Raw genomic sequence first — 14,234 nt, 5'->3', positions numbered from 1 at the left:
CCTGCCCGTCAGGAGGAAGGGTGGGCCTGTGCCCTGCATGCGGGGAGGAAGGGTGGGCCTGTGCCCTGCACACAGGGAGGAAGGGTGGGCCTGTGCCCTGCACACAGGGAGGAAGGGTGGGCCTGTGCCCTGCACACGGGGAGGAAGGGTGGGCCTGTGCCCTGCACGCGGGGAGGAAGGGTGGGCCTGTGCCCTGCCCGTCAGGAGGAAGGGTGGGCCTGTGCCCTGCCCGTCAGGAGGAAGGGTGGGCCTGTGCCCTGCACACAGGGAGGAAGGGTGGGCCTGTGCCCTGCCCGTCAGGAGGAAGGGTGGGCCTGTGCCCTGCCTGTCAGGAGGAAGGGTGGGCCTGTGCCCTGCCCGTCAGGAGGAAGGGTGGGCCTGTGCCCTGCCCATCGGGAGGAAGGGTGGGCCTGTGCCCTGCCCATCGGGAGGAAGGGTGGGCCTGTGCCCTGCATGCGGGGAGGAAGGGTGGGCCTGTGCCCTGCCCGTCAGGAGGAAGGGTGGGCCTGTGCCCTGCACACGGGGAGGAAGGGTGGGCCTGTGCCCTGCCCGTCAGGAGGAAGGGTGGGCCTGTGCCCTGCCTGTCAGGAGGAAGGGTGGGCCTGTGCCCTGCCCGTCAGGAGGAAGGGTGGGCCTGTGCCCTGCCCATCGGGAGGAAGGGTGGGCCTGTGCCCTGCACACGGGGAGGAAGGGTGGGCCTGTGCCCTGCACGCGGGGAGGAAGGGTGGGCCTGTGCCCTGCACACGGGGAGGAAGGGTGGGCCTGTGCCCTGCCTGTCAGGAGGAAGGGTGGGCCTGTGCCCTGCCCGTCGGGAGGAAGGGTGGACCTGTGCCCTGCCCGTCGGGAGGAAGGGTGGGCCTGTGCCCTGCACACGGGGAGGAAGGGTGGGCCTGTGCCCTGCACCAGGGAGGAAGGGTGGGCCTGTGCCCTGCACGCAGGGAGGAAGGGTGGGCCTGTGCCCTGCACACGGGGAGGAAGGGTGGGCCTGTGCCCTGCCCGTCAGGAGGAAGGGTGGGCCTGTGCCCTGCACGCAGGGAGGAAGGGTGGGCCTGTGCCCTGCCCATCGGGAGGAAGGGTGGGCCTGTGCCCTGCCCGTCGGGAGGAAGGGTGGGCCTGTGCCCTGCACGCAGGGAGGAAGGGTGGGCCTGTGCCCTGCACACGGGGAGGAAGGGTGGGCCTGTGCCCTGCACACAGGGAGGAAGGGTGGGCCTATGCCCTGCACACAGGGAGGAAGGGTGGGCCTGTGCCCTGCACATGGGGAGGAAGGGTGGGCCTGTGCCCTGCAAGCAGGGAGGAAGGGTGGGCCTGTGCCCTGCCCGTCAGGAGGAAGGGTGGGCCTGTGCCCTGCACGCAGGGAGGAAGGGTGGGCCTGTGCCCTGCCCATCGGGAGGAAGGGTGGGCCTGTGCCCTGCCCGTCGGGAGGAAGGGTGGGCCTGTGCCCTGCACGCAGGGAGGAAGGGTGGGCCTGTGCCCTGCCCGTCAGGAGGAAGGGTGGGCCTGTGCCCTGCACACAGGGAGGAAGGGTGGGCCTATGCCCTGCACACAGGGAGGAAGGGTGGGCCTGTGCCCTGCACACGGGGAGGAAGGGTGGGCCTGTGCCCTGCACGCAGGGAGGAAGGGTGGGCCTGTGCCCTGCCCGTCAGGAGGAAGGGTGGACCTGTGCCCTGCCCGTCAGGAGGAAGGGTGGGCCTGTGCCCTGCCCGTCAGGAGGAAGGATGGGCCTGTGACCTGCACGCGGGGAGGAAGGGTGGGCCTGTGCCCTGCCCGTCGGGAGGAAGGGTGGACCTGTGCCCTGCACGCAGGGAGGAAGGGTGGGCCTGTGCCCTGCACACGGGGAGGAAGGGTGGGCCTGTGCCCTGCATGCGGGGAGGAAGGGTGGGCCTGTGCCCTGCACGCGGGGAGGAAGGGTGGGCCTGTGCCCTGCCCGTCGGGAGGAAGGGTGGGCCTGTGCCCTGCACGCGGGGAGGAAGGGTGGGCCTGTGCCCTGCACACAGGGAGGAAGGGTGGGCCTGTGCCCTGCCCGTCGGGAGGAAGGGTGGGCCTGTGCCCTGCACACGGGGAGGAAGGGTGGGCCTGTGCCCTGCACGCCACTCCTGCCGCTCCTCCCACCTCCCTGTGTCTATCTCTAGCTTTCTAGTCATTCATTCATCCATCCATTCATTCATTGGTTCATTTCAGCTCCTGTGGAATTTGCAAAAGGGCCACAGGCAGGATTCAAATGGCACAAGGGCTGCACTGGAGTCCAAGATGGCGAGGAGTCCCCCTACCTCTGAGACACCGTGCTCTGCGGGCACAGAACCCACACTCAGCACCAGCCCCACGCTCAACTTGAGCCAGGAGGCCCACACCCGGCATTTGCAGGAGAACAGGTGGGTGGGAAGAAATAGAAGGGACATTGTGCCAATACCACCCTATGGCCAGAGAGCAGGCGTAAATCCAGGGATGGGGGAGGGGACATGCCATCCTTCCCTCTGGCACACAGACTAAATCACAGGGCCCCACCCTGTGACAGCTTAGCTGAGAATGCTTGTATTCTGCTGACTCCCCGGCCCCAGACTTACCCACGGAGCTCCGCCAGTAAGGAAAACACTCGAAACCCTGCTCAAGCCGCGTGTCTGTGAGAGCGATGCTTCTGGAAATGACTCCTGGGTTCAGCTTTCCTGGAGGTGGGTTTGCCTCCCCCCATCCTGAGCCAGGGCATCGGAAGAACAGAGAGCTCTCCCTATTCTCTCAGCGCTCAGACACGGGTTTGAGGAGCTCAAGGAGAGGGGCCAGGTCACTCCTGGCAAGGTCCACGTGAGAAGGTCCCGGCCACACCCTCAGCTAGCAATCAGGCTCTCTGCCCTCGCTGCAAGTAGGGGGAAAAGGATTCTGAGAATCAAAGACCTAAGAGTATTCAGTGATCAGGCCATGAAAAAGACAGACCTCACCACGCCAGCACCAGTGGCTCACACCTGTAACCACAACTACCCAGGAGGCTGAGATCTGAGGATCACGGTTCAAAGCCACCCCAAGCAGGAAAGTCTGTGAGACTCTTTTTTTTGTGTGTGGGGGGGGTCCGCTCGTGGGGCCTGAACTCTGGGTCTGGGCGCTGTCCCTCAGCTCTTCAGCTCAAGGCTAGCACTCTACCACTTGAGCCACAGCTCCACTTCCGGCTTTTTTCTTTTTGCTTATGTGGTGCTGAGGAATCGAACCCAGGGCCTCAGGCATGCAAGGCAAGCGCTCTACCACTGAGCCACCTTCCCAGCCCGTCTGTGAGACTCTTAACTCCAATAAACTACTCATAAAAAGCTGACCGATCTTACAGATTGATATATTTTTGACTTTTGTAAGACTGTTGTTATGAATAAGTTTAAACACCAGGGAAGTGTACCCCACACAGCAGCTTTGACGGCTGCTGTTAGCACAGTCTTTATTGCCTTGATGGTTGTGACTGTTCAAAGTAGGAGTCTGCGGAGTACAAGTTGGCCAGACTGCTCACGATCTCCAGGCCACACAGAAGACCCACCAAAGCAGAAGAGAGCTGGGCTCCAGTCGCCTATCCGGAAGCATCTTCTTGATGGACCCAAGTGGGTCCTTCGGCTGTCCCAAGCGCTCATGATAAGAGTGCTTCATTCTCCCGGCAGCAAAATGAAGAGTAAATGTTCCGAAAACAGAAGGAAATAAGCTTCTCCATCGTGTACTTGTGGCTAAGGCTGATGGATGTGGCCCTTCAGAATCAAGGGAAGGGTTTATTTACAGACTTGGCAGGGGAGGAACTTGGGGGAGGGGGGGAGAGACAGGGGACCACGCCAACAAATATTCCCCCAGCCGGTTCCCCTTACACGGAGATCTGTAAATAATATTCTGCAATAACAAAAGTTATGAACCAACCGTTCTTATGGAGAGGAGAAAATATTGGCAAATAAAAATGCTTGGTGCCCAGAATATAAACCACCCTTCCTCCTGAGACTGGCAAATGGAAACGTTTACCTTGTTCACTGAGGGGAGTGGAGATGGGAGCTCCGCTGGGGGGGGAGAGGGCACGAGCCAAAGAAATCAGCACAGCCCCCAAGCCGGCCAGCGCCCATCCATTTGGCAGCCGGGCCCCCCACGTACAGATTAGAGGGACGCTTAATTGCTCATAAAAATGATTTGCTGTGCATTTTGTTTTTTAATAAACTACAGAGGAACGAAGATCTGAGGAGCACTGGCATTTTACCTTTTGAGTTCATAAAGAAGAAGCCCGCCGAGAGGAAGGGGAGCTGGGCACTGACCACGTGAGGACAATGGGGGGACTTGGAAGACACCCCACTGTACCACAGTCAAGCCTGGCTTTCCTTCTGCCCCCAAAGCCCCGCCTACCTCCACTCTCCTCCTTCCTGCCCCCTCCAGAACGAGGCTGGCCAGGTGTCAGTGTCTGGACAGCTTCCCCGCTCGGGACTCAGGAAGGACACTGAAAAGAGGGGGACAGAGGGGTGCCTAGCAGCACCCCCGTTTCTTTCTTCTCTCCTCAGCCCTCAAGACGACCAACACACACTCAGGAGGCTGGGTAAAGATCTGCTGGAAAGCCCATCCTGCCTTCCTCCCCCGGCCCTCGCCCTGCCCTGGCACACAATAGTTGTTCGGTAAGTCCCCTACGACCAGACAGGACACACGGAGAGAATTGATGGCGACCGTTTCAAACAGGCCGCAGAGTTCTGGGATGGGAACGGAGCGTCAGCAGCCCCCCTGCGCCTTGGGGTACAGATGCATGGAATCTGCTCCCCACGTCCCAGGTCCCCTGCGTCTCCCCCACACCCCATCCGCCACAAGCCCGCACCGCTGGCCGCTGGCCGCTGAGCATCAGGACTCGGCCCGCCCCTGCTCATCGGCGGCAGCACCCACTGAGCAGCCACCGGCACAAATGTCAGCTCCTAAATCAAAGACATACATCACCGGCCGCCAAATTAACACATTTTATGGAGCTGTAAATGATTTTATGATAAATAGGAGCTGAGGGTTATGAATCAGGTTAGAGAGCCGCTTTCTTCCCCCTCAGCCGGGTCCCCGTTGCTTTCCGCCGAGCGGCAATACAGGGGGCGTGGAATGACATTTAGTTACATTAAATGGCAAGTGTGCCTTTCCTCCGCCTGTCTCCCCCACATAAAACGAGGATTGATGCCCCTTCCGCAGCTCCAAGGCCCTGCTCAGCCACAGGAAAGGACTCCGCGCCCTGGGTCGCTGGGCGTGAATTCATGAGGCTCTGATCCATCCCTGGGAACCCCGAAGACCACATCCGGGCAGAGATGGGCTGCACAGGCTGCTCCTTAGCCGAGCACCAGGCAACAAAAGAGAGTGGGGCTGTGTGAACTTCCTGCTGAGTGAGCGCAAAGAACTGGGGGATCCCAGCCACTCACAGGACTGGGGGACACCACCGCTCGCAGAGTTGGGGGACACCGGTCACTTGCTCTGCAGGCCTGAGTGTCTCCCAAGCCTGCATTGTGATGGAGGCCATTGCTTCTCCAGTGATAGATGCCATTTTCTCCAGAGCCCAAAGTGCACTCTCTGTGAAGATGGCTCAGGGATGGGAGGAGGGAGCAGCCTTGAGAAAGGACTTGGGAGGGAGGGAGGGAGGGAGGGAGGGAGGGAGGGAGGGAGGGAGGGAGGGAGGAAAGGAGGGAGGGAAGAAAGGAGGGAGGGAGGGAGGGAGGGAGGGAGGGAGGGAGGGAGGGAGGGAGGGAGGGAGGGAGACAGAGGCCAGCAGAGGAGCCAGGCAGGCCGAGGAAGTGGGGTGAGGAGCAGGGAAGGAGGAGAAATCTGTGAGGTTCTGAGTGATCAGCACTCCACACCCAGGAAAGCTCATTCCAGAAGCTTCCCGGACACCGCTGTGCCCCTGGGCACTTGGCACCATCCACTTCCAGTGCTATGGGACACATGCCGCCTTGGTGCCCCAAGCAGCCGCATGGACCATTAACCTGGGGAGTGCTGGACACCGGTGGCTCACGCCTGTCATCCTAGCTACTGAGGAGGCTGAGATCTGAGGACCCTGGTTCAAACTCAGCCAGGACAGGAAAGCCTGTAAGACTCTTATCCCCAATAAACCACTCAGAAAACCAGAAGTGGCACTGTGGCTCAAGTGGTAGAGCGCTCGCCTTGAGCTGAAGAGCTGAGGGACAGCGCCCAGGCCCAGAGTTCAAGCCCTACAATTGACCAAAAAAAGTGGGGAGTGAGGAGCAGGGATACCATTTAATGACTTACAAAGTCACAGGAAAGACTCGTGAGGGAAGGGAGGAGCCTGCGTGGATGGAGGGAGTCGGGTGCCACATCCCCAAGGTGGGAGGAAAAGAAAACATTTCCCTTAGCCACACACCAGTGGCTCGTGCCTATCATCCCAGCTCCTCAGGAGGTTGAGACCTGAAGATCACAGCTCAAACCTCCCAGGCCATGAGTTCAAGCCCCAGTGGGTGTGTACACACACACACACACACACACACACACACACACACGCGCGCGCGTTTGTTTCCCCATTCCAAGTTTCCCCAAGGGTGTAGAGCAAGATCAGTCATTGTTGAAGGTAGATTTCAGAGCAGCAAACTGAGTCAGATGCCTCCTCTCACTGGTCTCCAGCGTTGTGCTTGTTTCCCTCCGAACACATCAAAAAATATACACCTAGGCTGAGCCACCCAGCATTTTCCTCAAACTCTAACAGGCTGAAACAAACTCATACCTTGACCAGGAGCTACACAAGAGAGCAAAGCTGGCAGGGAGCAGTCAGTAGGCCAAGCGGAGAGGTGACGCGTGGAGGAGTGGAAAGCCACCTGACAACACCCAGGCTGGGTGCTCCTGGACCCCGGCACATAGGCCTCAAGTTCGTGTGTGTCTCCTCGTGTACGTTGGTTAATCTGACTCGTCATGTATGATACTTAATCTGACTAGTTGTGTCTGCTAGTAAATCTGACTAGTAGTATATGCTGATTAATCTGACTAGTCATGTACACTGGTTAATCCAACTAGCTGTATATGCTGGTTAACCTGATTAGTCATGTATGCTGGTTAACCTGACTAGTCGTGTGCACTGGTTAACCTGACCTGTATGCTGGTTAATCCTGGCTGTCACTAAGGTTGGATGAAGCCCTGGAGAGTCAGTGAGCCACACCCCTGGGTGTGTCTTAGAGGGAGTCTACGGAGGATTGAGTAGTGGGAAAAGACGTCCCGTGCTAGAACACTGGCCGTCCCACCCATACTCCAAGGCCCGGGGTGCAGGGGGCCCTCGTGCAAGCTTGCTGTCCCGCTCACCGCCCTCCCTCTGTTCCGCCATGGCCTCTTCTTCCTTGACAGGCCAAGACCTCTGAAACCAGGAAACATGATCAATCCTACCCCACCCGAAGTGGTTTTCTCAGATATTCCATCACTGAGCTATGGGAAATCTGACTGGCCCAGCCCAGCTGTCCACCGCGTACGTTCGAGACAGATACAATGAATGGAGACTCAGAAGCAATAGACTAACCCCCAGACCCAGACACAAAATTCACGCCACTTTCCTGGAAAGAAACTCAGATCGTAGGCCTCCACCTGGGAGTCCCTCCAGCCTCACCTGATCCCAGGTAGCAGAGGCTCTGGTACACAGCTCCATCCTGCACAGCAGTGAATGCGGGAGATGATAATAATGGCCTTGCGATGCAGTGAGGACGCAGAAGCCTACCCCTAGGCCCCAGCTCGCGCTTCCCCATGATGGGAATGGACCTCTTGCTCGGCCCTCAGCACCACGTCTCCCAGACGTGGGGCATTTGCATAGCTACATGAATGGTTGAAGGTTTGGAATTTGCACTGCCAACATGTATTTATTGCACAGTTGTGGTAGCACATCACGTAAGGTGAAACAGCTCCTTCGTGGGGAGCCGGAATCCAGAGCTCCCTAGAGAATGGGCCCTTCAGCCACAGAAACCAGACCAAGATGAGCACGCCTGTATTCAACACAGCACCACCCTCCTCTTCCTACAGAAGACTAGCTCCCAGATTCCCACCGCAGAACGGGCCAAGCGAAAAGGTGCCAGAAGCTGGAGGACATGGCAGCCAGGTTCTGTCTCCATCTCCTGCGGCCAGGGAAGCACTGAACTGACCTTCTGTGCACAAGATGAGCTGGTCATCTTCCTGCCACCTGGAGCGCCGGTTCCCCCGACTCCCTGGCCTTCTGGAAGCAGATCTGAGGTCCTCAGCACACTGGGCACAGGGCAGCGGCTCTCATTCCCAGGCCCCCTGCCGTGGACACATCCCCTGTGGATGGCACAAAGGCCAGGACACCAGTGGAACTGCGGTCGTGAATGTCTCCTTTGCCCCCATCTTGAATCTGGGAAGGGGCGACAAGGGGCGCTTTGGCTCTGTGGCCCCGCAGCTGCTGTTCTTGAAGGACCTGCCCTGGGCAGCTCAAGGTCCTCTCTGCTAATGACAGACCTGGCTACCCAGTGCCCGGGCCCAGACACACCCAGGGGAAGGAGTGTTCACACAAGGTTCACAGGTGTGACACCCACGAGGGAGACAGGGGCAGATCAGGAAGAGAGAGAGAGAGGCAGAGACACCAAGAACACAGAAGAGAGACTTTGTTCATCCTGCAAGCAGGGCTGGAAAGGGACAGAGCCGGCCCCTGCACACGGGCTGATCAGGGGACAGCAAGCAGGAGTCAGAGTCCCAGGCCCAGGGAAGGAAGCCTGCTCCAACTGGGATAACTCAGCCTGGGCCTACCCATGAAAACGCAGGCTGCAGCAAGGAGGCCGGAGAGTCAGGTGGACATGCGGGTGCCCTGGGGGCTCTGCTCCCCGTTCCCTCAGCAGCTCCACAGTCAGGGGGGCCCAGTGCCTCTCCTTTCCAGTCGTTGGGCCATGAGTCAAAGCCCCAAGCCACTTCCACTGGAGAATCCAATCCCAGATTCACCTGAAGCCAGAACAGCCCCAAGAGCCCCTGGACCTAGGCAGGGGAGTCCAGGCTGTCCCCACCCCTGCCCCCCCACACACACATCCACCTGCCTCCCTGGGCCTGGTGGACAGAGCATAACGATCAGAAGCTCTGGAGAGCCAGACGCCGCTCATCGCACTACATCTCAGCCTTGGGTTCAAATACATATTTTAGTCTTCCAAGGGATTAAGCAGGAACTGTGCGGGAGACAATCCTGGCACAAAGCGAATGAGAACATTTGGGAAACACGCTCGAGCCGTGAGTGAATTGAGTCCCTTCTTGGAGGAACCATTGGTAGCTGAGTGAAAAGTGGCTGAGGCCGCACTGACTGGGAGATTCAGCAGAACTTTCCGCAAAATACACGAAGTGAGGCCGCAACCCCCCAGCGCTTGTTACCAGTGCCTGAGCTCCAGCTTCCAAGTGAATGGTTAGACCATCAGAGGACCGGCACCCAACACAGGAGACTGACTGTCAGCCACCCAGGACCTGGAAGGCTGGCTTTGAACCATGATCCCCAGATCTCAGACTCCTGAGTAGACATGATTACAGGCATGAGGCACTGGCAGCCAACTAGCTAAATGTTATTTTCTCAATGTCAGAGTGTGACGTGGCAAAAATCACATATGGGTTAAAAGAATTCCCTCCAAGGAGCGGGTTGTGATGCGGCAGAGTAGAACCTGGAGCTACACGGCTTCTAGCCCCCCACTGAAACTAGCCTTTAAAAGTCTGCCACATGTTGATGTTCAGTTTAGCATGGGGGCAGAAAATCTACAATCCTGGAAAAAGCGTTCCCAACACTCCTTCCCAAAGGCTCATCTGCATGGATCCCTATTTTCTTCATATGTTGTACAAGACGGCACCCTGTGACAGACTGAATGGAGAAGTCGCTCTGAATTCTGGCGTCCCCCAGTTAGCTGAGCACCAAGGAGGTGCTCAAGCTGAGCCAGTCCGAAGAATGACACGGCGCTTCCCACAGCCTGGGCCGGGGGAGGGGAAGCATCATCCTTCTTTAGATCTGTGATGTATCCTACAGGACACATGGGGCTTATTGCCAGTGAGGTTTTAGTTGGTAACACTGAAGTCTGAACTCCGGAACTTGTGCTTGCAAAGCAGGCACTCTACCCCTTGACCCGTGCCCCGTCCCCCCAGCCCTTTTGGCTTGTTATTTCTCAAATACGGCCTTGCATTTAGGCCCAGGCCGGTCTGGACTGTGCACCTCCTGTGTATGTTTGCCTCAGAGCCAGGCTGGCAGGTGCTTGCCATCATACCTAGCAGCTCTTGGCTGACGTGAGATCGTGGGAGTGTTTGGGTTGGTGTGGCATTGAACTGGGCTTCCCGAGTCGGTAGGAGCATAGGCGTTAACCACAACACCCAGTTTCGTTGCTCTTAAGTGAATTAAAAAATATGTACGTTTGGAATTTCCCAGGTTTTGTCCTTAATGAGGCAAATATCCACAGAGACGACTGGTGAGAATGAACGAGCGCACAGTGGGGCTCTCACTCGCTTTCAAGACACAGTGTGGTTGGGTGTGTTCAGAGAGTGCCAGGTACACGTACGGACACAGCGTGCTGAGTTCCCGTCATATGTAACCAGTACCACGTGCTAATAAGAAGCAAATGAAAGCCACAAAGGGTTTCTGAGACCCATGTTTATGAGCACCTGTCAATCCTGTCCAAGCCGGGCCCCGGCATCCTACTTCCGGGATGCAGAGCCTGCCCTGAGCCAGAGGGAAGGCTCCCCTGCTACGTGTGAACCTCTATGCCCACTGCCACTCGCAGAAAGTCCAGCTCCAGCCTCAGCCCCTACGTATCCCCCAAATTCTCCGGGCCACGGCGCCCTCTGTCCCTGGAATGACTTGCCTCCCCCATCACCCATGTCCCACTAAGACTTGAGAGCAACAGGAAGGCAGGAAGGTTTGCTGGTGAACTTGGCACACGGGCCCTACCTGCTTCCCTAAGCAGCCCAGGGAGATGTCTGCCAGGGAGTGCCCGCCCACCACACAGCCTGTGTCCACCAGCGCCCAGCCTGGACTCCAGTACCAGTGAACAAGATGGCGTGCGAGGACACAGGTCTCCTCTCTGGCAGAAAAGTCCCGATCCTCAATCACTGCCTTCAGGGTCCTGGCAGAATCTGGCTAGAGGGGGCCACACCCCACACCCACCTCCTCCAGGATGCCAAGAGCCCTGGAGTGCCACGGCGCACAGGAGGACATGGCATGGTGCCACTCCACGCCAGACCCCACGGCCGGGCGGAACACAGGTGACCGTGACACAGCGCCTCTCCACATGAGAGCCACTCAGCCAGATTTCACCAGAACCAATCACAAATCATCAATGTGCTTTTAACTTTTGAAAAATAATTAAGAGTATTGAACTAAATGACTACATTAAAGTACAAGTGGCATTTAATTGGTCTGGAACAAGCTTGGTGAGTGATGACTGGCAGAACCGTGAGGAGCAAATGAAAGGTTTTCGGCTGGAAACTGACGCAGGAGCCCCCCAGAGTCAGGGGAGGGGCCTGGAGGGGCCCGGGTTTCCATTACCACGCAGGCAAGGTCACTCCGATGAGGACAAACAGGCGCAGCGTGGGTCACTGCTGTAACCCACGATCTTCCGGAAAGACTCTTGGGCTCTTCTGACTGCTGTCTTCCCTTTTTCTGCCAGATAACTTCCTTGGGACAAAACAAATGGGCAGGCACACCTCAGCCCTTCGTTCTTATGAGTTTCACATCTGGGGATCCAACCAACCTTAGTTCAGGAATATTCAGAACACATCTCCCAAAACTCCGTAAGGGCGGGACTTGTCACATGACAGGCACCGAGTCCTATCAAAGGAGGAGTCCGCACGCGCTCGGGCACCCTGCCAAGGCCCCGCCCCTCGCGGGCCCTCAGAGGTGCCCCAGCCCTGGGTGTGTGAGCAGGCTCACCAGACCCCCATTCATGTCCCGGGCAGTTGGCCCTTGGCAGGTCCTGCAGACACTTCCCTCTCTTTCCTTAAGCAAGGCAGGCATCCTCTGTGTGCACGGCTTTGCCTTGTGCTAGGTACTACGAGGCTTCTGTAGATGGTTTAAATTCTACGGCAGGATGTGCCAGGGATGTGCCAATACCATGCCATTTTTACATAAGGCACTTGAGTGTCTACAGATTTTAGTACCCATGTTGGCCCTGCCCCTGAGGGGACAGCTGTGATCTGTGTCCTTTATTAACGGTCCTTTATGTGACTCAGAACATGGTGAACCAAAGCTGGTCGAGTCCCCCAGCCTGAGGGACCATGAGAACCAGTTTCTCTTCTGAAGACTGGTCGGTTCACCCTCCTCCTCTCCCTTTGTCCTCTGGGAAAGACAGGACCTAGAGAGAGGTGTGAGTCAGGGGAGCACTCCCTAGTTGCCGAAACAAACAGGACCAGATCAGAAGGCACCTTGTGGTGGTCAAAGCATCTCAGAGAAGGGCAGAGCCGATGTCTCTCCTTGACAGGCATCTCTGAACCTGGCTTCCCCCAGTCCTAGGACTCAACTACCTGATGCTCTTACCTTGTACATACACTTCTCATGGGCCAGACTCAGTCACATGACCCCAGGCATATCACAAGGGAGGCTGGGAAATGTAGTCCTCCTATGCAAATCACGTGCCTCTCCCTGGTGCACTTTGTCTCTCACTGGGACTGCCCAGAGGCCCCATCTGACGGCGGTGTGCTGCTCAAAGCCAGGCTGCCCAGGCCGTTGGGGTGGTCTCCAGGTGGTGCTTGTGGTCCTAGGCATGATATCTACCACGTGCATACCCACAATTCCATGGAGAGCAGGGTCAAGGTCAAAGCCCTTTCCACGCACCAGGTATCTGGGGACGAACAGCACCACCCAGTGGCCAAGAGATATTTCCACGCATGAATCAGACCCAGTCCCTTCCTAGCTCAAAATTCTCTCAGGACTCTCAACACACGGGAATTCCAGCTCTGACTGCCATGTCAAGTCTCCAACCTCACATCAGCCTGATTGCACCCCGTGCCGCCTGCCACCCCCTGCCCCAGCCCTTGGCACTGTCCTCCCTGCCCTCCCCACCTGCAGTGACTCCTCAGAGCCAGCTGCTCCTCCACCTCACCCAGACCCGTGGGTCTCTGCCACCCAGTCTACTGCAGCCTCCAGCCCCGCCCCTGAGCTGACCCCTGGCCTTCTCTTGGAGCCCCCTAAACAGAGCTCTGTGGGGGGAAGGGGTGTGAGTGTGTGTGGGTGTGTGCAAGCACATGCACGTGAAGTTGCTCCCCCTCCCTCCCCCCCCGCCCCGCAGTGTCAGGACAGGAAGCTGCACACCGAGCAGCCTGCCTCCCGGAGCTCCTCGAAGACTTGTTGGGAAACAACGAATAAATGAAAGTCGAAAGGGCGGCTGGCTGGACCAGCACTTGCAATCGGTGGACCAAGTTCCTCTCTCCAAAGCGGGCCTTCTTCCCTCAAGGCAGCCTGGGAAGCCCAACACGCTCTCAGCAGAGAATTCTGGAAGGTTCGGGAAGAAGGGAAGCACTGGCTCCTCCCTGGACAGCCTGGCTTTCCGGGAGTCACAGCAGCGTGTCGGGCAACAGCGTCTTCACCGTCTGGCTCGTACAGTTCCCCGGGGGCAGTAGATGTGGTGGCCAGAGGCTTCTAGAATCCGGACTTCTCTCTGGCCTCGCCTTCAGTGGTAACTTGCTGCCGCTGACACATGACTGTCAACATTTCCGGCAACACACGGGCCATTGGTCACGCAGGGAACAGAAATCACAGGCCACGCTCCAGTGGACCTTGAAGCTCCTCAGCTGCTGTGACCCGGCTGTCCTGACACTGAGCCGCGGGCCCTGGGGACAGGAAGAGGAGTGGAATCCGCTCCTGAGTGTTCCAGAGGCTAAGCCTGGGTCCTGCGGTGGGGGGGGGGGTTGCGGGGAGTGTGCGGCGGGGGGGGGGGGGAGTTCAAGCGATTTGCAAAGTTCTCCCAGATAACTGGGAGAGAGGAGCCGGGCTCTGCGGCCCCACTATCCTACCTGCCACCCTGTCCGGGGAGCCACCTCCATGACGCACAAGACTTATTTGAAGTTCTCTGAGTCACTTGCAGAGTGAGAACCCAGAGTTGCCTTCCAGAACATTCCCAAGGAAGCCACCTGCTCTGGGAAGGCATTGGAGTGGAGCCAGTATCCAAAAGCTAGATGCACGTCCATGCAAAGCACACGGAGGAGGCTCCAGATGCTAGCACTCTTCCAAACCGAGCCCGGGAAAGCTACGCGGCCCAGATCATCATCTCTGTTCCGGCTCATTCCACACGGCTGAGCCACAGGGACGTGTACACCCCCCCCAAGCCAAGACA

Source organism: Dipodomys merriami, unplaced genomic scaffold, assembly GCF_024711535.1.
Source record: "Dipodomys merriami isolate MVZ:Mamm:240054 unplaced genomic scaffold, mDipMer1.0.p SCAF_28, whole genome shotgun sequence".
Taxonomy (NCBI): Eukaryota; Metazoa; Chordata; class Mammalia; order Rodentia; family Heteromyidae; genus Dipodomys; species Dipodomys merriami.
This window is presented reverse-complemented; position numbering follows the sequence as displayed.